At 38.2% G+C, this 25262-nt stretch overlaps 1 long non-coding RNA gene and 1 pseudogene across 2 annotated transcripts in view; both read right to left on the bottom strand.

The window, feature by feature from the left end:
* Positions 1–4295: 4295 nt before the first annotated feature.
* LOC306669065 overlaps positions 4296–25262 on the bottom strand; it is a 512353-nt gene continuing 491386 nt past the window's right edge. The window contains exon 3 of the long non-coding RNA XR_013766009.1: positions 4296–4321. This is a non-coding gene — a long non-coding RNA (uncharacterized lncRNA). The remainder of the gene's footprint in view (positions 4322–25262) is intronic.
* LOC306669680 (phosphoglycerate kinase 1-like) lies at positions 14365–15988 on the bottom strand (annotated as a pseudogene). The gene has a single exon. The product of its transcript is annotated as a phosphoglycerate kinase 1-like (transcript).

Genomic DNA, 25262 nt, shown 5'->3' with positions numbered 1-25262 from the left:
GGCACTTAGATTGTTTCCATAGTTGTTTAGCTATTTGTGAGTTGAGTTGCTATAAAAATTGATGTGGCTGCCACAATTTAATAGCTGAATTTAAGTCCTTCAGGTATAAACCAAGGAGTAGGTTAGCTGGGTCAAATGGTGGGTCTATTCCAAGTTTTCTGAGAAATCTCCATAACACTTTCCATAATGGTTGCTGAAGAATGATTTTGAAATGGATAATTATAAGGAAAATTATGGATTAGTGAGGTGGGTTAAACATCCTATGATGTTTGACTTACACATGTTGGAGGCAACTTGGCATATGATATTAGATATATATCTTTGAGCCACCCAAATTTAATGGCTTAAGAACAAACATAAATATATCACAGTTTCTGTGGGTCAGGGATTTGGAAGTGGCTTAATTAGGTAGTTATTTTTCAGAGTCTCTCATGTGATTGCCATTAAGGTATTGGCTAGGGCTGAAGCCACTGGAAGCTTGATAAAGGTTCCAAAAGGGAATTTGATTCCAAGGTGGCTCCTTCACCTTTCAAGGTGGCTGATGGCAGGAGATCTCAGCTTTTCACTTCATGGGTCTCTCCACAGAAGCTTCCTCAAAAGTGAGTGATCCAAGAGAGCAAAGAGGCCACAATACCTTTTATGACCTAATCTCACAAGTCACACATTATCCCTTATACCACGTTCTACTCTTCAGTGGCTGGTCATTAAAGCTACTCCATACTGAAGTGGAGGAAAATAAGGCTTCAACGTTTTTGAAAGTGTAGTATCTAAGAATTCATTAACTTATTTTAAAACCAACATGCACGTACAGGGAAATGCCAGGAAAGGTCAGCGTGGCTAGAATTAGATTGGAAGAAAGAGGCTGATGACTGAGGAGACGGGTAAGTGACAATGCTGGGGAAATGAGCAGGGGCCAGATTACTTACTGCCCTACTCACTTTATTGATTTAGCTTCTATTTAAGGGCAATGGGGAGCCATTAAAGAATCAACTAATTTATTTATTTATTTATTTGTACACCTGGGGATTGAACCCAGGAGTGCTTTACCACTGAACTATATCCCCAGCTATATATATATATATATATATATATATATATATATATATATATATATTTTTTTTTTTTTTTTTTTAATTAAGAGACAGGGTCTCACTAAGTTGCTGAGGATGGCTTTGAACGAGCAATCCTCCTCTCAGTCTCCCCAACCACTAGGATTATAGTCGTGCCCCATAGAGACTGGTTTTAATTTTTATTTTGTGACAGATTCTTGCTACATTGCTGAGGGCCTCACTAATTTGCTCAGGTTGTCCTCAAACTTGCCCTCCTTCCTTCTTAGACTCCCAAGTTGCTGGGATTACAGGCACGTGCCACCATGCCCAGCTGACTTGTGAATCATATTTCAGTAAAAATCTTTTTAAAAATGTTCTTCATTTGGGCACAGCAGGCATGCCTGTAATCCCAGCAACTCATGAAGCATGAAAGTTGGAGGCCAGCCTCAGCAATTTAGTGAGACCCTGTCTCAAAACAAAGTGGGGATATAGCTCAGTAGTAGAGAGCACCCGGGAGGTTCAATCCCTGGTACAAAAAAAAAAGGGAGAGCGAGAGAATACATTACATTAAACCATATGTATCAGCCATTTAAAGTTTTCAATTTGGGCTGGAAGTATAGCTCAGTGGTAGAGAGCTTGCCTAGCATTTGGAAAACTGATTTATACTCCTAGCACCACATACACAAAAAGTGTTCCATTCAATGGCTTTCAGTATATTTATAGAATCATGCATTTATGACCACAATCGATTTTAGAATATTTTCATTATCCCCCCAAACCCTTTAGCTGTTACCCCTTATCGCCCAGTCTCCCTCCCACAACCATCATTCTGCTTTATCCTTTCCAATAAATGGGGTCATATAATATGTAGTGCTTGCTGAGTGGCTTTTTTCACTTAGCGTGATATTTTTCAAGGCTCATTCATGTCGTAGATTATTATCATTATTATTATTATTTTGTGGTACTGGGGATTGAACCAAGGGGAACTCTACCACTCAGCCACATCCCAGCTCTTTTTATTTTGCCCAGGCTAGTCTGGATTTGCGATCCTACTGCCTAAGCCTCCTTAGGAGGGAGGCTTATTGCTGGGATTATAGGTGAGCACCACCTCATCTGGCATATGATAGGCTAGTTTGAGTAATTTCAGTGGTCTCTGAGGTGTAGGGACTGCCCCCAGTTGTTTGGTACCTGTCCCTAGGGGTGATTAGGGCAGAAGAATGGAGGCCTGAAGTTTAAGAGCACTATAAAGGATGTGGCCTGTGAATTGGTTGATTTGCATATAAAAGGTGTGCTCTTAGGCAAGTCCTTTACTATGTCTAGGAATTGACTAATCCTGGGAAGGGCAGTCACTTGGAGTCAGCAAGTTCCCAAAATACTAAAGCATCCGAAGCACATAGCTAATATAATTACCCTGGTGATTAATGTAGAACATCTTTCATGTGCTCATTGTGTGTTTATATATCATTGTATCAGTGCCTGTTTAGATCCTTATTTAAAAAGAATTCATAGAGGCAGACAGTAAAATGACAATTGCCAGGGACTGGAGAAAAAAGGAAATCGGGAGGTGATGTTCAAAGTTTCAATTATGTAAGATAAGTACCTATTGGAGGTCTAATGCACAGCACAGACTCATTGTTAGAAATGCAGTAACAGTGGTCCACTTTATGCTTTGTGAAGGGTTATGCAAAATAATATTCTTATAAGATAACTCCCCAAGAAAATGGAGGGACAGTGTAGCTCGGGAAGTGGGAAAGGAAATTGGCCAAACATTAAACCTCTCCCTTCACTCCCCCCAAAATACTTTTAGTTGTAGATGGACACAGTATATTCATTTAATTTATTTATTTTCATGTGGAGCTGAGGATCAAACCCAGTGCTTCACATGTGTTAGGCAAGCATTCTGCCACTGAGATACAACCTTGGCCCTCCTTTACCCATTTTTAAATTGGGTTATTTGTGGGGTTCTTTTTTTGTTTATTTGATTTTTGTTTTTGCTTTACTGGTGATTGAACCCAGGGCTAAACCACTCTTTATAGAGCTACATCCCCAGCCCTTTTTATTTTTTTTAATTTGAGACAAGTTTTGGCTAAATTGCCAGGCTGGCCTCAAGCTTGTGATTCTCCTGCCTTAATCTCTTGAATAGCTGGAATTACAAGCATGTACCTGTATTTATTATTGAATTTATTATTAAATTACAATAATTATTACAAAAATAAGTCCCTTTTAGTTATATGATTTGCAAATTTTTGTCCTATTCTGTGGATTGTCTTTGCTTTTTTGTTAGTGTCCTTTGAGGCATCAAAGAGAGTTTAATAGGAAAGTGATCTAAGAAGATTAACATTTTAGAGAGAATACTCTGTTTATAGTATAGATAATTATGTGTGTGTAAGCAAGACTAGAGAAGAGAAACCAGTCAGTAGGCAGTTGTGGTGATCCAAGAAAGAGATAATGATGGCCCAGAATAGAGCAGTAGCAGAGTTACAGAGAGAAACAGGGTTTAGTAGGAGCTAGAATTTCTGGGACTTGAAAATTGATTGCCTACTGATGAGGAATACAAGAGTTGTATTAAAGAAAGAGGAATCATGAATGAAACCTATGTATCTTTGGCTTGGACAAGTTAGAGACACAATGCAACTGTAATTAAAGAAGTACCAGAGGTAGGATTTTCTTATATAATTGATGCTGTATTTATTTATTTATCTTGGCTGTACTGTGGGTTGAACTCAGGGTCCCACACATGCTAGGCAAGTGCTCTCCCACTGAGCTACATCTCCGCCTTATAGTTGATTATTTAAACAAAACTGAAGTCTATCAATTTCTGTATTTGTAAGGGGGAATGTACTTGAAATCGAACCCAGGGGTGCTCTACCACAGCTACATCACCAGCCCTTTAAATTTATTTTTTATTCTGAGACAGGGTCTTGCTGCATTGCTGAGGCTGGCCTTGAATTTGTGATCCTCCAGCCTCAGTCTCCGGAGTAGCTGCTGGTGGGCATGTGCCACCACCCCCACCTAAATATATAAATTTCTAACTTCTTGAATCAAAAGGAATACAACCTAGATGGGATACAAACATGTTGAGTTACTTTTGTTTTGTTTTGTTTATTTGGTACTGGGGATTGAACCCAGAGGTGCATAACCACTGAATCATATCCCCAGTCCTTCTTTATATTTCATTTAGAGACAGGATCTCACTGAGTTGCTAAATGCCTCTCTAAGTTACTGAGGCTGGCTTTGTACTCATGATCCTCCTGTCTCAGCCTCCCAAGCCACTGGGATTACAGGTGTGTGCCACCATGTCCAACTGAATTACTTTTGATTTACAGAAAATAGGAAATGAAGTTTGGATGCAAGATGTTCATTGCCATGAAGGATGTTTTCTTGTTTTGAAAGTTTTATATAAAATTTCTGATCGATTTTAGGCAAACATGATTTATTTATTTATTTTTGCAGGGCTAAGCTCAAACCCAGGGCCTTGTGAATGCTAGGTAATTGTTCTACCACTGAGCTACATCCCCGTTCCAGGCAAATGTGATTTAGATACAAGAGCAATGTATGTGTCACATGCAGAAATATTAGTAAACAAAAAGTATGAAAAATGATTAATTTATTCATATCTAAAATGATTAACTTATTTATATCTAAAATTATTTATTTATATCAGATTTATTTTTATAATATAAATATAATTTATTTATATTATATTAATACTGAACAGAAAAGGAAGTTTTAAAAAACTTTTGAACTGGTGTGGTGGCTCACACCTCTAATCCCAGCAACTTGGGAGGCTGAGGCAGGAGGGTCCCAAGTTCAAAATCAGCCTCAGCAATTTAGGAGACCCTGTCTCAGAATGAAAAAATAGGACTGGGGATGTAACTCATTGGTACGTGCCCCTCAATGGTTTAATCTCCAGTACCACAAAATAAAAAAACAGTGTGAAAATAGAATTATGGAAGCAAATCAGTTCTTTTCTTCTTCCTTCCTTCCTTCCTTCCTTCCTTCCTTCCTTCCTTCCTTCCTTCCTTCCTTCCTTCCTTCCTTCCTTCCTCCTTCCTTCCTTTCTTTCTCTTTTTCTCTTTTTCTTTTTAGCAGTACTAGGGATTGAACTCAAGGTCTTGTGCATGGTAGGCAAGTGCTCTACCAATGACTACACTCTCAGTTTTTATTTTATTTATGGCCTAGTATTGCTAAATTACCCAGGTTGGCTTTGAACTTGCAATCCTCCTGCCTCTGCCTCCTGAGTAGCTAGGATCACAGATGTACTCCACTGTGTCCAACCCCAAGGAGAGCCAGTCAGTTCTGATGATGGGTTATAACTGAATTGTTGAAACTGGATAGCCACATGTAGAATGAAATTAGACCCTCATCTCACACCATACACAAAAATCAACTCAAAATGGATAAGACAAATGCAAGATCTAAAACTACAAAACTCCTAGAAGAAGACGGGGAAAGCTCCATGACAGTGATCTGGCTCGTGCTCTGTGTGTGTGTGTATGTGTGTGTGTGTGTGTGTGTGTGTGTTACTGGGGATTAAACCCAGGGGTGCTCTACCACTGAGCTACACTTCTGGTCCTTTTTATTTTAAAAAAATATTTTTTTCAGAAAGAAAAATCTTATAAAAGATCAAGTCACAGCTGGGGTTGTGGCTCAGTGATAGAGCACTTGTCTAATATCTGTGAGGCACTGGGTTCAATCTTCAGCACCACATTAAAAAAATAAATAAATAAAATAAAGGTATTGTGTCCAACTACAACTAAAAATATTTTTTAAAAAAATCAAGTCATATTATCAGTGACTGTCAATATCACCGAACATATATTCTAACTTAAGGTTTTGAGATTTTCCACAAGAGAACTATTTTTGATGTAATTAGGAAGATGACAGACCCCAAAATAAAGACATAAACCCTAACTGCTCATTCTAGTAATAATCTAGGGAATCCTATATGATTAAAAAAAATCTCAATAGAACTATCATAAGTAAAGGAATATGAGAGAATGTTATTACAGGTGAATTGGCCATAAATTTGTAAAATGAATTTTTAGCTCTCACTTTTTTTTTTTTTTTTAACTATTGGTAGACTTAACTATAGAGCAATAACTGGAAAAGGTATAGTTCTTAAAATGATGACAAATACATCAGAACGTTAGTAATAATATTAAAAAAAGTGGCAAAACTTTCAAATTAATACAATTCAATATCATTTTTTAAATGACATAAGAATTATATGCATTTATCGTGTACACCATTTTAAAACAAGTACACATGTGGAATGGCATACTCACCATATTACTATTCTATGAATTTAAGTTTTTTAGATTCCACATATAAGTGACATCTATATATTTGTCTTTTTGTCTTTTTGTGCCTGACAGCCTTTTTTATTTTTAAAATTTTAAGTTAATTTTTATTTTCTTAATTTTACGCCTCTGGATATTGAACCCAGAAGTGCTCTACCATTGAACTACATCCCCTAACCACTCCCAACCCCCCCCACCCCCCATCTTTTTGGTACCAGGGATTCAACCCAGGGGTCCTTTATTGCTGAGTCACATCCCCAGTCCTTTTTTTTTTTTGGCGGTGCTGGGGATTGAATCCAGGGCCTTGTGCTTGCAAGGTAAGCACTCTACCGACTGAGCCATCTCCCCAGCCCCCCAGTCCTTTTTATTCATTTATTTTTATTATTATTTTTCGTGGTGCTGGGGATTGAACCCAAGGCCTTGTGCTTGCAAGGTAAGCACTCTACCAACTAGTTATATTCCCAGCTCTCTATTTTTCGTTTTGAAACATGGTCTCACTAATTTCCTTAGTGTCTTGTTAAATTCATTTAACAAGTCTGGCTTTGAACTTGTGATCCTCCTGCCTCAGCCTCCTGAGCCTTTGGGATTACAGGCACATACCACCATGCCCAGCTAGGGTATTGCTAAATTGCTGGGGTTGGCCTTGAATGGACAATCCTTCTGCCTCAACCTCCAGAGTAGCTGGGTTTACAGGTGTGTACCAGCACACACAGCCCACACAGTGATTTTTTTTTGGGATATGAACCCAAAAGCACAAACAACAAAAGCAAAAATAGACAAATGCTTAAAGTTAAAATAGACAAACTTAAAGTTTCTATACATCCTAGCAAACAATAGAGTTAAGAGACTACTTATGAGATGGGAGAAAATATTTGCAAACCACCTATCTGGTAAGGAATTAACATCCAAAATATATAAGAAACTCAAACAATTGAATAGTAGGAAAAACAAATGACCTGATATAAAAGGAAGATATATCAATTACCAAGAAGCATATGAAAGTGTTCAATATCCCTAATCATCAGAGAAATGCAAATAAAAGCCTCAGTGATGTATCCCCTAACACCTTTTAGAACAGTTACTACAAAGAAGAGAGAGAGAGAGAGAGAGAGAGAGAGAGAGAGAGAGAGAGAGAGAGAGAGAGAGAGAGAGAGAGAGAGAGAGATAACAACATTGGAGAGGATGTGGAGAATAGGAAATCCTTGTACATTATCAGTAGGATGAAAATGAGTACATCCATTATAAAAAATAGAATGAGGTTTCCTCAAAACATTAAATAAAACTACCATTATTGAACTTGTTGACATGAAATTCTTTCAGGGTATTCAATGAAGTTCAACTAAAAAAATTTGCATATATGATTCTAGTGCCACTGGACAAAGCTAAATTATACTTCTAGATTTTAGAGTCATTTTCACATATGTGATAGTTGTCATTGACTACAATGAGATTATTCATGAAGTTGGAGAGTGCAGATGGAGAAAGTAGGTTGATGAAAGAATCAGGGAAGAGCTGGGCATGTTTGCGCATGCCCATAATCCCAGCTGCTGAGGAGGCTGAGGTAGGAGGATCGGGAGTTCAAACCCAGCCTCAGCAATTTAGCAAGGTTCCAAGCAACTTAGTGAGATTCTATCTCTCAATAAAATATAAAAATGGCTGGAGATGTTGCTAAGTGGTTGAGTACCCCTGGGTTCAATCCCAATACCAAAGAGAGAGAGAGAGAGAGAGAGAGAATGAATCAAGGAAAAATCAATCAATATTTAAGAGGTAAGAAGAGGAATTTGCATTGGGCACAATGGTGCACACCTGTAATCCCAGCAACTTGGGAGAATGAGGCAGGATGATCTGAAGTTCGAGGCCAGCCTCAGCAATTTAGCAAGACTCCCAGCAATTTAGTGAGACCCTGTCTCAAAATTTAAAAAAGAACTGTGGATGTAGCTCAATGGTAAAGCACCCCTGGGTTCAATCTCTTCGGGGCAGGGGGAAAATCTTCCAAGAAGATCCAAAGGATCAGTCAGAAAAGTAGCAGGAAACCACAGAATGAAAAGAGAGTGCTGGTTAATTTTAGGTGTCAATTTGACAGAATTAAAGGTTTCTACATAGCTGGTGAAGCATCATTTCTGGGTATGTCTGGGAGGTGTTTCAAGAGGGATTGGCAATTGAATTAGTGACCCAATGAGGAAGATCTGGCAGGCACGATTCAATGGGCTCAGGGCCTGGATAGAACAGTAGGGCAGAAGAAAGGCAAATTTACTCTCTCTTCTGGAGCTGGGACATCTGTCTCCTGCTCTTGGCCATCATAATTTCAGGTTCTTTGGCTTTGAGATTCTTTGTATCAGAGGTCATACAGGATTGCACGTATTTGGCCTCTGACTAAGAGTTACACCACTGGCTCTCCTGGTTCTGATTTTTTTACTTTTGGTGCTTGGGATGGAAACCAGGGTCTTACTTATGCTAGGTAAGTGCTCTACCACCCCCAGCTCTTGGTTCTGATTTTTTTTTTTTTTTTTTTTTTGTAAATGAACACAATACCTTTGTTTAATTTATTTCTTTTTATGTGGTGCTGAGGATAGCTCAGTGCCTCACATGTGCTAGGCAAGTGTTCTACCACTGAGCCACAATCCCAGCCCCTGATTCTGATATTTTTAAAACTTGGACTGAGCCACACTAATGACTTTCATTGTCCCCCCAACATACAGTTGGCCTGTTGTGGGACTTCTCAACCTCCATAGTCTTGTAAGCCATTTCCTCTAAAATTTCCCTCAAATATCTTTCTGGGAAGGAAGATAATAAGATGAAAAGCCCACTTCAGAATTTAGTCACCCAAGTAACTTACTGAATAACTTACAAAATAAAATATAAACAAAAAGGGCTGGGGATGTGACTAATCCCTGCCTACTCCCACTCCCCCAAATAAAAATCTTTCTCCTTATAATTCTGATTAGTTCTGTTTCTCTGGAGAACCTTGACTGATACAAAGAGAGGGTTTAACATATGTATTTTTTGAGAGATAAAGTAAAATTTTTCTGCTGATTATAGGAATACGGAGCTTAGCAGTGATGGTGGGGGATTGAACCCACGGCCTCACACATGTTAGGCAAGTGCTATACCACTAGAAGTGATTTTAGCAAGGGCGGTTTCAGGAGAGTATGAAGATGGAATTAGAGTGCAATGAGTTCAAGAGTGAATGTAAGAGAAATAAACCAAGTGTGGTGGTATGTTTTTCGATACATAAGTATATATAATTATAGAAATAATTACAAATATGTGTGTATGTGTGCATTAATACACATACATATAATTATTTAACTCTTTTCACTATGAGGGCCTAGGAACAGTGATACTCCAGTAGCAACGATCGTGCCTAGTGCTCCTATCTTGATTCTTCAATTTTATACTTTTTGTTTGTTTGTTTGTTTTTTACTGGGCATTGAATTCAGGGGCACCCTATTATTGAGCTACATCCTCAGTCCTTTTTATTTTATTTTTTATTTTCTATTTTGAAACAGAGTCTCACTAGGTTGCTAAGACTGGCCTTGAACTTGCAATCCTCCTGCCTTAGCCTCCTGAGGAGCAGGGATTACAGGCATGTGCCACTACACCCAACTCAATTCTATTATTTAATAGATGAAACCAGGTGTTCCTTGAAGAAGTGATTGATTGTAAGACTGGGACAGGATGAGCCTGGAACATCTCATGGCATTAGGAAATAAAAATGTGCTTAAGATAGAAAGTGGTCGTGCTGAAAGGACTCGGGGACTACTAAACTGAAGGAGGTCCTAATGGTCAAACCTGGAATAATTTGAGAAACAACAACAACAAAAATAATGATAGTGTTGGACTATAGCAAGTAGAATAACCATTAATCCATCCTGACATGAATATGATTAAATGAATAAATGGGAGAAAGGCAGCAATTATTTATCACTGAAAATTCCGATTAATGAATGAATGAGGAAAACAAGCAATCTTCATTAGGCAAGCACAACAGGTAAGATTCAATGGTGAGGGCTGGGGTTGTGGCTCAGTGGTAGAGCACATGCCTCGCTCATGTGAGGCGCTGGGTTCAATCCTCAGCACCATACTAAAATAAATAAATAAAATAAAGGTATTGTGTCCAACTACAACTAAAAAAAAATAAAGAAGACTCAGTGGTGGATGGTAAAATCAGTAGTGGAGGGGGGTGATAATGGGAGGGGGGCAAGTAAAGACTCAACAAGTTAATATCAATAACAACAAATCATGTTTACATATGAGAATTATAGTTGTGGGAGGGAATAGAGTTCTGTTATATTTCCTTGCTCAAGTTTCAGACTGGATGCACTGATCCATGAAGGATTTGTATCATAGTAAATGGGACACCATTCTGTGCTGAACTAAAAGTGATTTTTGGGGGGAGGGGTACTGGGGATTGAACCCAGAGGTGCTTTAATACTGAGCCACATCCCCAGCCCTTTTTATTTTTTATTTTAAGACAGGGTCTCACTAAGTTGCTTAGGGCCTTGCTAAGTTGCTGAGGGTGGCCTCAAACTTGCAATCTTCTTGCCTTAGCTCCCAAACTGTTGGGATTATAGGCATCTGCCACTGCGCCCAGCTAAAAGGGATTCTTTAGAGACATAACCTGCTTACCAGTACCTGTCTTTGACTCATATTCTGCTTTCAATAAAGCATGAAATTGAAAAACTTGCTGCTATTGTGGAAAAGTGTCCTCAGTTTTAGACTCCCCTCCAGGTCAACTGAAGCCCAACGACTGTCTGGAGGCCTGTGCTGGTAAAGAGGAGGCATCTGCATGTCTCCTGCAGTGAGCAAAGGACTGTCTCCTCTTTGACTTTAAAGGCTTTCTGCCTTAGTGCATTTCAGAAAGCACGGAGAATGTTCCTTACATGTGTAGCAGCGTCCTCTGGTTTTGCTCTTATTCAGAAGCGGAAAATAAAATATTCCTTGTAAGTCAGTATCCAAAGTACATTTGGATAACAGACTTCTTAGAAAATTTGTTCTTACCATTCTCCAAGTCTGCTGTTTCTTGGATCTCCTGTCTCTTTAAAAAGATTCTTCTGAAATTCCCTGAAAGGATCTTTTAGATCACTTTGAAAAAGAAAAAAAAAATGAGTGTATGGATGGGTGTGCTATTTTATCCAACTCAAGTTTATTGTTATTAGCAACAAATAAAGTAATATTCTTAAGATTATTGAAGAATTTTTAAATGAAAAAATATCAGTGGTGGAAAGTTTACTTGCATAATATCAAGGTATCTCCTTCAAGATATTTATCAACACAAAAGAAAAACAAGTAACTTTACTAACTGGTAAATACCAGCTTGACCCTTTGATCACCATATAATATCACCAAATAAGACGTTGACTTTTGATATCATCTGTTGAAAAGACAGTATTGTTTCTATGGTATTTTTGCCAAAAATTCATGATTTAAGTCTAAGTATGAGAAAATATGAGAGAAACCAAATTGAGAGACATTTTGCAAAATGACTACAGATGCTCCTGAACTCAGGCTGATAACATCTGGATAGGCTCATCTGTGATGGTTAATTTGGGGTGTTAACATGACTGGATTAAGGAATGCCTAGATAATAGGTAAAACATTACCTAAAGCATTACCTCAGGGTGTGTCTGTAAGAGTTTTTCCAGGGAAGACTGGCATGTGGGTCAGCAAATGAATGGGGTAGACCCTCAGTGTGGGTGGGCACTGTCCAGTTGGCTAGGGCTCAGATGAAACTGGAAAGGGGAAGAAGGGTTCTTCCTTCTAAGGGTGTGTTTTTGCCTGTTGTCCTTAGGCAACCTTAGTCCTAAGGTTGTTCAGCCTTTGGACTAGAACTCGCACCAATAGCCCTCTGGGGGCTCTTGAGCCTTTGGCCTCCAACTGGGGACTACACTAACGACCTTACTGGTTTTGAGTCTTTTGGTTTTTTGGACTGAGTCGTGCTGCTGACTTATCTAGTTCTCCAGCTTGCAGTCATTGTGGAAATTTTCACTCTGATGTTGTGACTCCATTTCCTAATACACCAATATTCAAATGTAAACATATATTCTATTGGTTCTGTTTCTCTGGAGAACTCTCATACACCACTTAAAGTTGGAAATACTTCAAGTTGAAAATGTGTGTAATTCATCCAACTTGCTGAACATCTTACCTTAGCAATAGGGTACTCTGTAGAGTGTCCGTGGTCTGCCCCTCCCCAACACCATGTGGCTGAATGGGAACTTTGCCCCACTGCTACATCCCAGGATTTCAAAAAAGTATTCTACTACATATCCCCACATTTTGAAAATTCAAAATTCAATTTTTTTCTGAATGTGTATCACTTTCTCACCATCTTAAAGGTGAAAAATTGCAAGTTGAGCCATCATAAATTGGGGACTGTATTAAAACTCATCAAAAGTGTCAAGGTCATAAAAATCAAGGAAGGCTGGAGGAACGATTATAGATTGGAGGAGACCAAGGGAACACATTAACAAATGTCGTGTGGGATTCTGGAACAGAAAAAGTGCATTAGGAAAAAAAGTGGTAAAATCTAGGTGTACAGTTCAGTTAATTGTATTTTTAGCAATGTTAATGTGCTGGTTTTGATAATTATACTGTGATTATATAAGTTGTTAATGATAGAGGAAGTTTTGTGAAGGGTATACATGAACTCTGAACCATTTTTGAGATTTTTCTGTAAGTGTAAACTTATTTCAAAATAGAAAGTAAAAAAAGGGGGGGTAGCGGTGTGATCTAGAGTGTAAAGAAAGGAGGAGACTTTGGAGGAGCTAAGTCTCTTCCTCTGAACCTAGGGCTGTTGGAAAGCATGAGTGGTGGTGGAGGTAGGTTTACTGGCTCGGTGGCTAGAAGTTGATGGAGTTTTTCAAGGGCAGACCTTGGCTTTACGCTCTATGGCAATTCACAGGGCCTACCACAGAGTGGGGAACTCAAGAAATCTTTATTGAATAGACCTGAGTTTGAATCACTACATTATGATTATATATGATTTCTAGCTATGTGACTTTGAGTAAGTTACTTATTTTTTCTGGGCTTCAGTTTCTTCTGAAAATGGGAATAATAATCCCAGTTGTTGAAACAGAAATTAATAAGTGTTCATGGGAATCTGTTTCCTTCTCCTTCTGGACACACAGCTAGAGAATGCTTTCCAACTTTCAATCAAGTTAGGCCCATAACTGGCTGGCATTTCAGTGGCAGTGGCCCTCTCTATATGTTTGATGAAAGAATAAATGTACTCACATGTTCCATTTCAATCTTTATTATATCATCAGTTCTTTCTTGTGTCATTCAAGAGGACACGTTGTCTGGCCATGGAAGTTGTTTAAAATCAAAATGAAGATGCAATCTTCATTGGGGAGATAGCTCAGTCAGTAGAGTGCTTGCCTTGCAAGCACAAGGCCCTGGGTTCGATCCCCAGCACCCAAAAAAAAAAAAAAAAAAAAAAGAAAATTAAAAAATAAATAAATAAATAAAATAAAACGAAGCCCAGCATGCTGATGATAATGATGATGATCTCAGTGACTTGGGAGGAGGAGTAACTGAGGCAGGAGGATTGCAAGTTCAAGGCCAGCCTGGGCAATTTAGTGAGACCCTCAGCAACTTAGTGAGACCCTGTCTCAAATAAATAAATAAATGGACTTAGGGGTGTGGCACAATCATAGCGTGTCCCTGGGTTCAATCCCCAGTACCATAAAGCAAACAAACAAAACATCAAAACCAAAACTAAAACGAAGAAACCCTCATGAAAATTTCCAAGAGATAATTTTTTATAAAAGATATGATTTATTTTATATAGAACTACCTGCTAATGACTAATCCTTCCCTAATTATGAGCCATGGAGAAAAGTCATGTATTTTTTTTTTCCAGTTTCAATGGACACTTTTATTGATTATTTAATAGATCATCAATTGCTTCTCCCTAAAACTGGAATTTCATCTTGTTTCCATGCCAAGTAGTGAACAGTGACAAGCTAATCAAAATAAGCTACGTTAAAAAGAAAACTAAGCTAACACAGTTGGCTTTGTTTTAAAAGGCAAAATATAAATAGATGCACTCTAGAATGCACGATGGCTTAGTCACTAAGAAATTTAAATGGTATCTTGAAGAATATAGGCAAATCCAGGGTGCAGTAAAGATGAGCTGAGATGCTGTGCAACTGTTTAAGGGTTCCTGGTGCTACATCTCTTGGCCACTAGCTGAATCTTGATGTGGGGGGAGGTTTTAGCTAATGCCAATGCTAAGATGACTTAGGGGCCGTGCACAGGAACCAAAAGGCAGGAAAGTACTAAACATTGCTGAGAGCATCCACCCCGGGAAGGACTTTACCTTCCAGGAGCTCCAAACTAGCACCACCACCAGTGCTTACATGGCTGACTTTATCCTCTGTGTTCCATTTGGCACAGCAAGTGGCCGTGTCTCCACCACCTATGATGGTGATGCAGCCCCTGGAAGTAGCTTTCACCACCTCGTCCATGAGTGCTTTGGTTCCCCAGGCAAAAGCTTCCCATTCAAAAACACCCACAGGTCCATTCCATACAATTTGCTTAGCCCGACTGACAGCCTCAGCATACTTCTTGCTGCTCTCAGGACCGCAGTCCAAGCCCATCCAGCCAGCAGGTATGCCAGAGGCCACAGTGGCTTGGCCAGTCTTGGCATTCTCATCAAACTTGTCAGCAGTGACAAAATCAACAGGCAAAGTAATCTTCACACCATTCTTCTCAGCTTTGGACATAAGGTCTTTGACAATCTTGGATCCCTCTTCATCAAACAGAGAAGTGCCAATCTCCATGTTGTTGAGCACCTTAAGGAAGGTAAAAGCCATTCCACCACCAATAATCATCTCATTGACTTTGTCCAGCATATTATTGATCAGCTGGATTTTATCTGCAACTTTAGCTCCGCCTAGGATGGCCAGGAAAAGGTCGCTCTGGGCTCTCCAAGGCCTTGGCAAAATAGTTCAGCTCCTTCTTCATCAAAAAACCACCAGCCTTCTGTGGAAGATTGACTCCCACCATGGAGCTGTGGGCTCAGTGTGCAGTGCCAAAAGCATCATTCACATAGACATCCCCTAGTTTGGAAAGTGAAGCTCGGAAAGCTTCTACTTTGGCTGGCTCGGCTTTCACCTTGTTCCCAGAAGCATCTTTTCCCTTCCCTTCTTCCTCCACGTGAAAGCGAAGGTTCTCCAACAGGATAACAGACCCAGCTGCAGGATTGGCACAAGCTTTCTCTACTTCTGGACCCACACAGTCCTTCAAGAACAGAACATCCTTGCCCAGTAAAGATTTTAGTTCTACAGCAACTGGTTCTAAGGAGTACTTGTCAGGCATGGGAACACCATCAGGCCTGCCCAGGTGGCTCATAAGGACAACTGATTTGGCTCCATTGTCCAAACAGAATTTGATGCTTGGGACAGCAGCCTTGATCCTCTGGTTGTTCGTTACCTGGTTATTCTTCATAGGAACATTGAAGTCCACCCTCATAACGACCCTCTTTCCCTTCACGTCCAGCTTGTCCAGAGTCAGTTTGTTAGACAGCGACATTTTGGCAATAAGGAGAGGGCGAGAGGTCTGCGATTGAGAAAAGGATAATGCCACCTATGTACTGTCCAGACGCGTGCAGAATGCCGAGCACCTCGCGGACCGGGAGCGCGCCTGCACGCCAAAGTCATGTATTTTCAATTCCTTGACATTGAATAGAACTGGAAGAAAACAATAGCTGCAGAAAAATTTTGCTTTAATGTTTCTTCTCCCACTCCCTTGGCTAATGTGAGGATTTGAGGTCATGATAGGCAGTGTGAGGACAGCAGGGAGTGCTGTTCCTAGAGAATGGAAAAATTGAACTTCAGCTAATACAATCTTGTTGCTCATTCAATCTGGAAGGGTTGTTGTAACTTAGATTCAGCTGTTATGGTTCAGATTTTGAAACTCAACTTTTCTGGCTTGATAACATGATCAAGTCAGTTAAATAAATAAGTTAAATGAATCCATGGATTCTTAAGTTATCTAGTCTCTTATGAGAATAATATATAGACCAGAATGCTAATTTATTAATTTATAATTAGAATGTAATCAGATAGCAGATTGTGTATTTTATCAGTTGCTTGACACACTCTTCTTTGTCGGAATAGCTACATGGGAAGCTTAGTTATAATCAGAAAATTTTCTAGTAGTGGAATCTGGAGAAAAAAGAGCTAGATGGGTAAGTTTCTTCTTCTTTTTTTTTTTTAGTACTGGGGATTGAACTCAGGGACAGTTGACCCTTGAGCTACATCCCCAGCCCTTTTAAAAATTTTTTTATTTTGAGACAGGGTTTTGCTAAGTCGCTTAGGGCCTTGCTAAATTGCTGAGGTTGGCCTTGAGCTTGTGATTCTCCTTCTTCAGCCTCCCAAGTTGCTGGGATCATAGGTAAGTGCTACTGTGCCCAACTAGATGGGTAATCTCTCTCTCTCTCTCTCTCTCTTTTAATATTTTTGTAGTCGTCAAAGGACCTTTATTTTATTTATTTATATGTGGTGCTGAGAATCGAACCCAGTGCCTCACATAGGTTAGGCAAGCACTCTACCACTGAGCTACAACCCCAGCCCTAGATGGGTAATCTTTTTTTTTTTTATTTTAATTTATTTTTATTGTAAACAAATGGGATACATGTTGTTTCTGTTTGTACATGGAATAACAACATACCGTTTACATATTCATACATTTACATAGAGTAATGATGTTTGATTCATTCTGTTATTTTTTCCTTCCCCCCCACCCCTCCCACCTCTCTTTTCCCTCTATACAGTCCCTCCTTCCTCCATTCTTGCACCCCACCCACCCCCCATTATGTGTCATCATCCGTTTATCAGTGAGATCATTCATCTTTTGGATTTTTGAGATTGGCTTATCTCACTTAACATGATATTCTCCAATTTCATCCATTTGCCTGCAAATGCCATAATTTTATTATTCTTTATAGCTGAGTAATATTCCCATTGTATATACATACCACAGTTTCTTTATCCATTCATCAATTGAAGGACATCTAGGTTGGTTCCACAATCTGGCTATTGTGAATTGAGCAGCTATGAATATTGATGTGGCTGTATCTCTGTAGTGTGCTGATTTTAAGTCCTTTGGGTATAGGCCAAGGAGTGGGATAGCTGGGTCAAATGGTGGGTCCATTCCAAGTTTTCTAAGGAATCTCCACACTGCTCTCCAGAGTGGCTGCACTAATTTGCAGTCCCACCAGCAATGTATGAGTGTGCCTTTTTCCCCACATCCTCTCCAACACCTATTGTTGCTTGTATTCTTGATAATCGCCATTCTAATTGGGGTGAGATGGAATCTTAGTGTAGTTTTAATTTGCATTTCTCTTATTACTAAAGATGTTGAACATTTTTTCATATATCTGTTGATTGCTTGTAGATCTTCTTCTGTGAAGTGTCTGTTCATTTCCTTAGCCCATTTGTTGATTGGGTTATTTGTATTCTTCATGTAGAGTTTTTTGAGTTCTTTATGTATTCTGGAAATTAGTGCTCTATATGAAGTATGAGTGGCAAAGATATTCTCCCACTCCGTAGGCTCTCTCTTCGCATTGCTGATAGTTTCCTTTGCTGAGAGAAAGCTATTTAGTTTGAATCTATCCCAGTTATTGATTCTTGCTTTTATTTCTTGTGTTATGGGAGTCCTGTTAAGGAAGTCTGATCCTAAGCCAATCAGGTGAAGATTTGGACCTACTTTTTCTTCTATAAGATGCAGGGTCTCTGATCTGATTTCAACGTCCTTGATCCATTGTGAGTTGAGTTTTGTGCAGGGTGAGAGATAGGGGTTTAGTTTCATTCTGTTGCATATGGATTTCCAGTTTTCCCAGCACCATTTGTTGAAGAGGCTATCTTTTCTCCATTGCATATTTTTGGCCCCTTTGTCTAGTATGAGAAAATTGTATTTATTTGGGTTTGTGTCCATGTCCTCTATTCTGTACCATTGATCTACCTGTCTATTTTGATGTCAATACCATGCCGTTTTTGAATGGAGGAAGGAGGGACTGTATAGAGGGAAAAGAGAGGTGGGAGGGGTAGGGGGGAAGGAAAAAAATAACAGAATGAATCAAACATCATTACTCTATGTAAATGTATGAATATGTAAACGGTATGTTGTTATTCCATGTACAAACAGAAACAACATGTATCCCATTTATTTACAATAAAAATAAATTAAAAATAAATCACATCATTAAAAAAAAAAAAGAGTATGCCTACTTGGGCTGGGGTTATGACTCTGTGGTAGAGCACTTGCCTAGCATGTGTGAGGTACTGGGTTCGATTCTCAGCACCACATATAAATAAATAAATAAATTAATTAAAGGTCCATCAACAACTAAAAGAAAAATATGCTTTTCCATTAGGATTGAAGTTACCTGGTCCAGTGTGTTGCCCAGGATCAACTTCTCCATTAGACATAGTGAGCACAGTGTCTAGGGTCACTGTGCATCAAACCCAGAGCCTTGCACATGCTAGCCAAGTTCTCTACCACTGAGCTACACCACTAGCCCTTTTTATTTTGAGAAACTGTCTTGCTAAGTTGCCCAGACTGGCCTTGAATTTGTGATTCTCCTACTCAGTTTCCTGAGTAGCTGGGATTATAGGCATATGTTACTGTGCCCAGCAAGCTTGCTGCTATTTACTGGGCTACCTCAAGACTCTAACATAAACCACAGGAATATATTTTCTTATATGTTACTATATTTTTAGAAAAATAACAATAAAATGATGACTTATATTTCTATATCTTTTCTTAGATAAATTACAACCAAGCTCCTTAAAGATAGGAACTATGTGTTATACTTTTATATTCCTAATAATAAGTTTTCAAGAAATATTGGTTGAATAGAGAATAACAGCCCTGGTATTTATAGAACATTATCTTTCAATGGAATTTCAATGATAGAAATAAATTGTGCTTTTTTTTTTTTTCAGAACTAGGAATTGGACCCAGGGCCTATGCATATGCTAGGTACAGTTCTACCACCGTGATATATCCCCAGTCCTAAATTAAGCTCTTAAGGTGCTTAGTTTTGTACCTGGCATATAAAAGATGCTATGTGTTAGCTATTATTATTGTTGTAATTATTAATTGTAATCATAACTCAAAAGAACTTTTATTTTAATTTTAAACACTCATTTTTCTTTTGTTTCAGGAAATTTCCTAGGTCATTAATAAAAGGTTATTCACCAATGGTTGTGCTCTTCTACATTATAGTATTCACAATGCAATTATTCTGACATTTTATATCAGATACAATTTCATTCTTGCTTAAATTTGCCTTATATAAAAGATATATGAATATATATGAAGCTTCTATACTGCAATTCTTGGAGTGTACATTTTGATACCATGCTCATATAAAATATATCTAACTCTAGGAGTTCCTTTGTAAATATAATTCTGTGCCTTCCAGAAATTTCCCTAAGAACTTCTTATCTGTTTGGTACTGAGAAGAATGATAAAAATAGTATAAGAAGATAGTACCATCTGTAGGTTTGAAAACATAGACAGGGAAACGGACACTACCTTCTGAAGGGAGTCAGCCTCATAATGTTCAGTAGTTCTAGATCTGGAAACTCATTTTTGAATATGCTGAAACAATGATAGCCAAGGTCTCTTTACCTGGGATTGTTCTCTTACCCTGTCCTTAATGCCTTTCTACTGAAAACACACCAGACCAAACCAAACAAATAAAAATGTCCCATAATGCTCAAATTTCATCCTAATTAGCAAAATTCATGAGTTTCTTTCAGACAGGTCATCATCAACCTTTAATTTGATCAGTCTTAAGTTCTTAGGTGGAGACTAAAAGGAAAGTCTAACAGGTGGAATGTATTACTTGTCCCAGGTCCAGGTTATATTTTCCATCAGCATATACCACCTTAGCTTAGGTGAATGTCTTTCAGAGTGGCCTTGGATGTGGCTTCTCTCAACTGGAGTTTTTTTGTTTTGTTTTGTTTTGTGGTACTGCAGATTGAACCCAGTTATGCTCTACCACTGAGCTATGTTCCCAATTTTTTATTTTTTATTTTAAGACAGGGTTTCACTAAGTTGCCCAGGCTGGGTTCAAGCTTGAGATCCTTTTGTTTCAGTCTCTTGAGTGTTTGGGTACAGGTGAATACCACTGTATCTGGCCTGGATAGTTTTGTTTGTTTGTTTGTTTGTTTCTTAAAAGTACAATCAAATTTTGAGAACCCAAATAACTCCATTACAAAGATTTTTTCACTTCACTTCAACAAACATTTACAGAAAACTACCAAAATAGATTCTTTTGGATGCAACTATCAGAAAATAGGTCAAGTGAGTATAGGCCAAAAGAGGGAGAGGTTTATCATAAGAATGTAAGAGTGTTTTGAAGAAACCAAGGGGAGCTGTCCCCAAAAAAGGCTGGAACCAATTTGTTGAGAGCCCGTCTTTTCTCTTCATCTTTTTGCTTGTTGGCTTCATTCTCTCTAAAACAGCTTCCTTTGCTCTCCAGGTCCCACGTGCAGTGTGGTCGCTCCCAACTCATGAGTTAAGCCCATAGACTCCATGGTGCAAAGAAACCGAATCTCTCTAGAATCCCCAATCTTTTTTTTTGTGTGTGTGGCTTTAATTGTATTTTCTTTTTTTTTTTTTCCTTTTTTTATTTATTGTAAACAAATGGGATACATGTTGTTTGTCTGTTTGTACGTGGGTTAAAGGCATACCATTTGTATAATCATAAATTTACATACGATAATGTTGTTTAATTCATTCTATTATTTTTATCCCTTCCCCCCCACCCCTCCCACCCTTCTTTTCCCTCTAAACAGTCCTTTCTTCCTCCATTCTTGTCCCCCTCTAACCCTAACCCTAATACTAACTCCCCCCACCCTCCCCCTTATGTGTCATCATCCACTTATCAGCGAGATCATTCGTCCTTTAATTTTTTGAGATTGGCTTATCTCACTTAGCATGATGGTCTCCAATTCATCCATTTGCCTGTAAATGCCATAATTTTATCGTTCTTTATGGCAGAGTAATATTCCATTGTATATATATACCACAGTTTCTTTATCCACTCATCAATTGAAGGACACCTAGGTTGGTTCCACAATCTGGCTATTGTGAATTGAGCAGCTATGAACATTGATGTGGCTGTATCTCTGTAGTATGCTGATTTTAAGTCCTTTGAGTATAGACCAAGGAGTGGGATAGCTGGGTCAAATGATGGTTCCATTCCAAGTTTTCTAAGGAATCTCCACACTGCTTTCCAGAGTGGCTGCACTAATTTGCAGCCCCACCAGCAATGTATGAGTGTACCTTTCTCCCCACATCCTCGCCAACACCTGTTGCTTGTATTTTTGATAATCGCCATTCTAATTGGGGTGAGATGGAATCTTAGGGTGGTTTTGATTTGCATTTCTCTTATTACTAGAGATGTTGAACATTTTTTCATGTTTGTTGATTGCTTGCACATCTTCTTCTGTGAAGTGTCTGTTCATTTCCTTAGCCCATTTGTCGATTAGATTATTTGTAATGTTGGTGTAGAGTTTTTTGAGTTCTTTATATATTCTGGAAATTAGCGCTCTATCTGAAGTATGATTGGCAAAGATATTCTCCCACTCTGTAGGCTCTTTCTTCACATTACTGATAGTTTCCTTTGCTGAGAGAAAGCTTTTTAGTTTGAATCTATCCCAGTTATTGATTCTTGCTTTTATTTCTTGTGCTATGGGAGTCCTGTTAAGGAAGTCTGGTCCTAGGCCGACATGTTGAAGATCGGGACCTACTTTTTCTTCTATAATCTGCAGAGTCTCTGGTCTGATTCCAAGGTCCTTAATCCATTTTGAGTTGAGTTTTGTGCAGGGTGAGAGATATGGGTTTAGTTTCATTCTGTTGCATATGGATTTCCAATTCTCCCATCACCATTTTTTGAAGAGGCTATCTTTTCTCCATTGCATATTTTTGGCGCCTTTGTCTAGTATTAGAAAGTTGTATTTATTTGGGTTTGTGTCCGTGTCCTCTATTCTGTACCATTGATCTACCTGTCTATTTTGGTACCAGTACCATGCCGTCTTTGTTACTATTGCTTTGTAATAAAGTTGAAGTTCGGGTATTGCGATACCCCCTGCTTCATTTTTCCTGCGAAGGATTGCTTTAGCTATTCTGGGTTTCTTATTCTTCCAGATGAATTTCATGATTGTTTGCTCTATTTCTGTAAGGTACGTCATTGGGATTTTAATTGGAATTGCATTGAATCTGTATAGCGCTTTTGGTAGTATGGCCATTTTGACAATATGAATTCGGCCTATCCAAGAACATGGGAGATCTTTCCATCTTCTAAGGTTTTCTTTAATTACTTTCTTTAGTGTTCTGTAGTTCTCATTGTAGAGGTCTTTCACCTCTTTTGTGAGATTGATTCCCAAGTATTTTATTTTTTTTGATGCTATTGTGAATGGGGTAGTTTTCATAATTTCTCTTTCTGAGGATTCATCACTTATGTATAAAAATGCATTGGATTTATGAGCATTGATCTTGTAACCTGCTACTTTACTGAATTCACTTATGAGTTCTAAAAGTTTTCTGGTGGAATTTCCTGGTTCCTCTAAGTATATAATCATATCATCTGCAAATAGGGATAGTTTGAGTTCTTCTTTTCCTATTCGTATTCCTTTAATTTCCTTGGTCTGTCTAATTGCTCTGGCTAGAGTCTCAAGAACGATATTGAATAGGAGTGGTGAAAGTGGGCATCCCTGTCTTGTTCCAGTTTTTAGGGGGAATGCTTTCAGTTTTTCACCATTTAGAATGATATTAGCCATGGGCTTAGCATAGATGGCCTTTACAATGTTAAGGAATGTTCCCACTATCCCTATTTTTTCTAGTGTTTTGAGCATGAAGGGGTGTTGTATTTTATCAAATGCTTTTTCTGCATCTATTGAAATAATCATGTGATTCTTGACTTTAAGTCTATTGATATGGTGAATTACATTTATTGATTTCCGGATGTTGAACCAACCTTGCATCCCTGGGATAAAACCCACTTGATCGTGGTGCACTATCTTTTTAATATATTTTTGTATGCGATTTGCTAAAATTTTATTGAGAATTTTTGCGTTAATGTTCATTAATGATATCGGTCTGAAATTTTCTTTCCTCGATTTATCTCTGTCTGGCTTGGGTATCAGGGTAATATTGGTTTCATAGAATGAGTTTGGGAGGGTTCCCTCCTCTTCTATTTCATGGAATACTTGGAGAAGTATTGGAATGAGCTCTTCTTTAAAGGTTTTGTAGAACTCGGCTGAGAACCCATCTGGTCCTGGACTTTTCTTTGTTGGTAGGCTTTTGATGACCTCTTCTACTTCATTACTTGAAATTGTTCTATTTAAATTGTGTGTCCTCCTCGTTCAATTTAGGCAATTCATATGTCTCTAGAAACCTGTTGATGTCTTCGAAATTTTCTATTTTGTTGGAATATAGATTTTCAAAATAGCTTCTAATTGTGTTTTGTATTTCAGTCGTGTCTGTTGTGATATTTCCTTGTTCATTCCGAATTTTAGTGATTTGGGTTTTCTCTCATCTTCTCTTTGTTAGAGTGGCTAAGGGTTTATCAATTTTGTTTATTTTTTCAAAGAACCAACTATTTATTTTGTCAATTTTTTGTATAGTTTCTTTTGTTTCAATTTCGTTGATTTCAGCTCTGAGTTTAACTATTTCCTGTCTTCTACTACTTTTGGTGTTGGTCTGTTCTTCTTTTTCTAGGGCTTTGAGCTGTAGTGTTAGGTTGTTTATTTGTTGATTTTTACTTCTTTTATTGAATGCGCTCCATGAAATAAATTTTCCTCTAAGTACTGCTTTCATAGTGTTCCAAAGATTTGATATGATGTTTCTTTGTTCTCATTTACCTCTAAGAATTTTTTAATTTTCTTCCTAATATCTTGTGTTATCCATTCATCATGTAATAGCATATTGTTTAATCTCCAGGTGTTGGAGTAGCTTCTGTTTTTTACTCTTTCATTTATTTCTAATTTCAATCCATTATGATCTGATAGAATACAAGGTAGTGTCTCTATCTTCTTGTATTTGCTTACATTAGCTTTGTGGCATAATATATGGTCTATTTTAGAGAAGGATCCATGTGCTGCTGAGAAGAAAGTGTATTCGCTCTTGGTTGGATGGTATATTCTATAAATGTCCGTTAAGTCTAAATTATTGATTGTGTTATTGAGATCTATGGTTTCTTTGTTCAATTTTTGTTTGGAAGATCTGTCCAGTGGTGAGAGAGGCGTGTTAAAATCACCTAGTATTATTGTGTTATGGTCTATTTGGTTTCTGAAATTGAGAAAGATTTGTTTGACATACATGGATGAGCCACTGTTTGGGGCATAGATGTTTATGATTGTTATGTCTTGCTGATTTATGGTTCCCTTAAGCAGTATGTAATGTCCTTCTTTATCCCTTCTGACTAGTTTTGACTTGAAGTCCACATTATCTGAAATGAGGATGGATACCCCAGCTTTTTTGCTGAGTCCATGTGCATGGTATGTTTTTCCCCATCCTTTCACCTTTAGTCTATGGGTATCTCTTTCTACGAGGTGAGTCTCTTGCAGGCAACATATTGTGGATCTTTCTTTTTGATCCAATCTGCCAGTCTATGTCTTTTGATTGATGAGTTCAGGCCATTAATATTCAGGGTTATTATTGAGATATGATTAGTATTCCCGGTCATTTGGTTCATTTTATTTATTTATTTATTTATTTTGAGATGACTTGGTTCTTCCTTTATTTGACAATTCCTTTAGGATAGTTCCTCCCATTGCTGATTTGCTTCTTTGTTTTTCATCTCTTCCTCATGGAATATTTTGCTGAGAATGTTCTGTAATGCTGGCTTTCTTTTTGTAAATTCTTTTAGCTTTTGTTTATCATGGAA

This window comes from Sciurus vulgaris (assembly GCF_902686455.1).
Source record: "Sciurus vulgaris genome assembly, chromosome: 9".
In the NCBI taxonomy this organism is placed as follows: Eukaryota; Metazoa; Chordata; class Mammalia; order Rodentia; family Sciuridae; genus Sciurus; species Sciurus vulgaris.
This window is presented reverse-complemented; position numbering and strand designations above follow the sequence as displayed.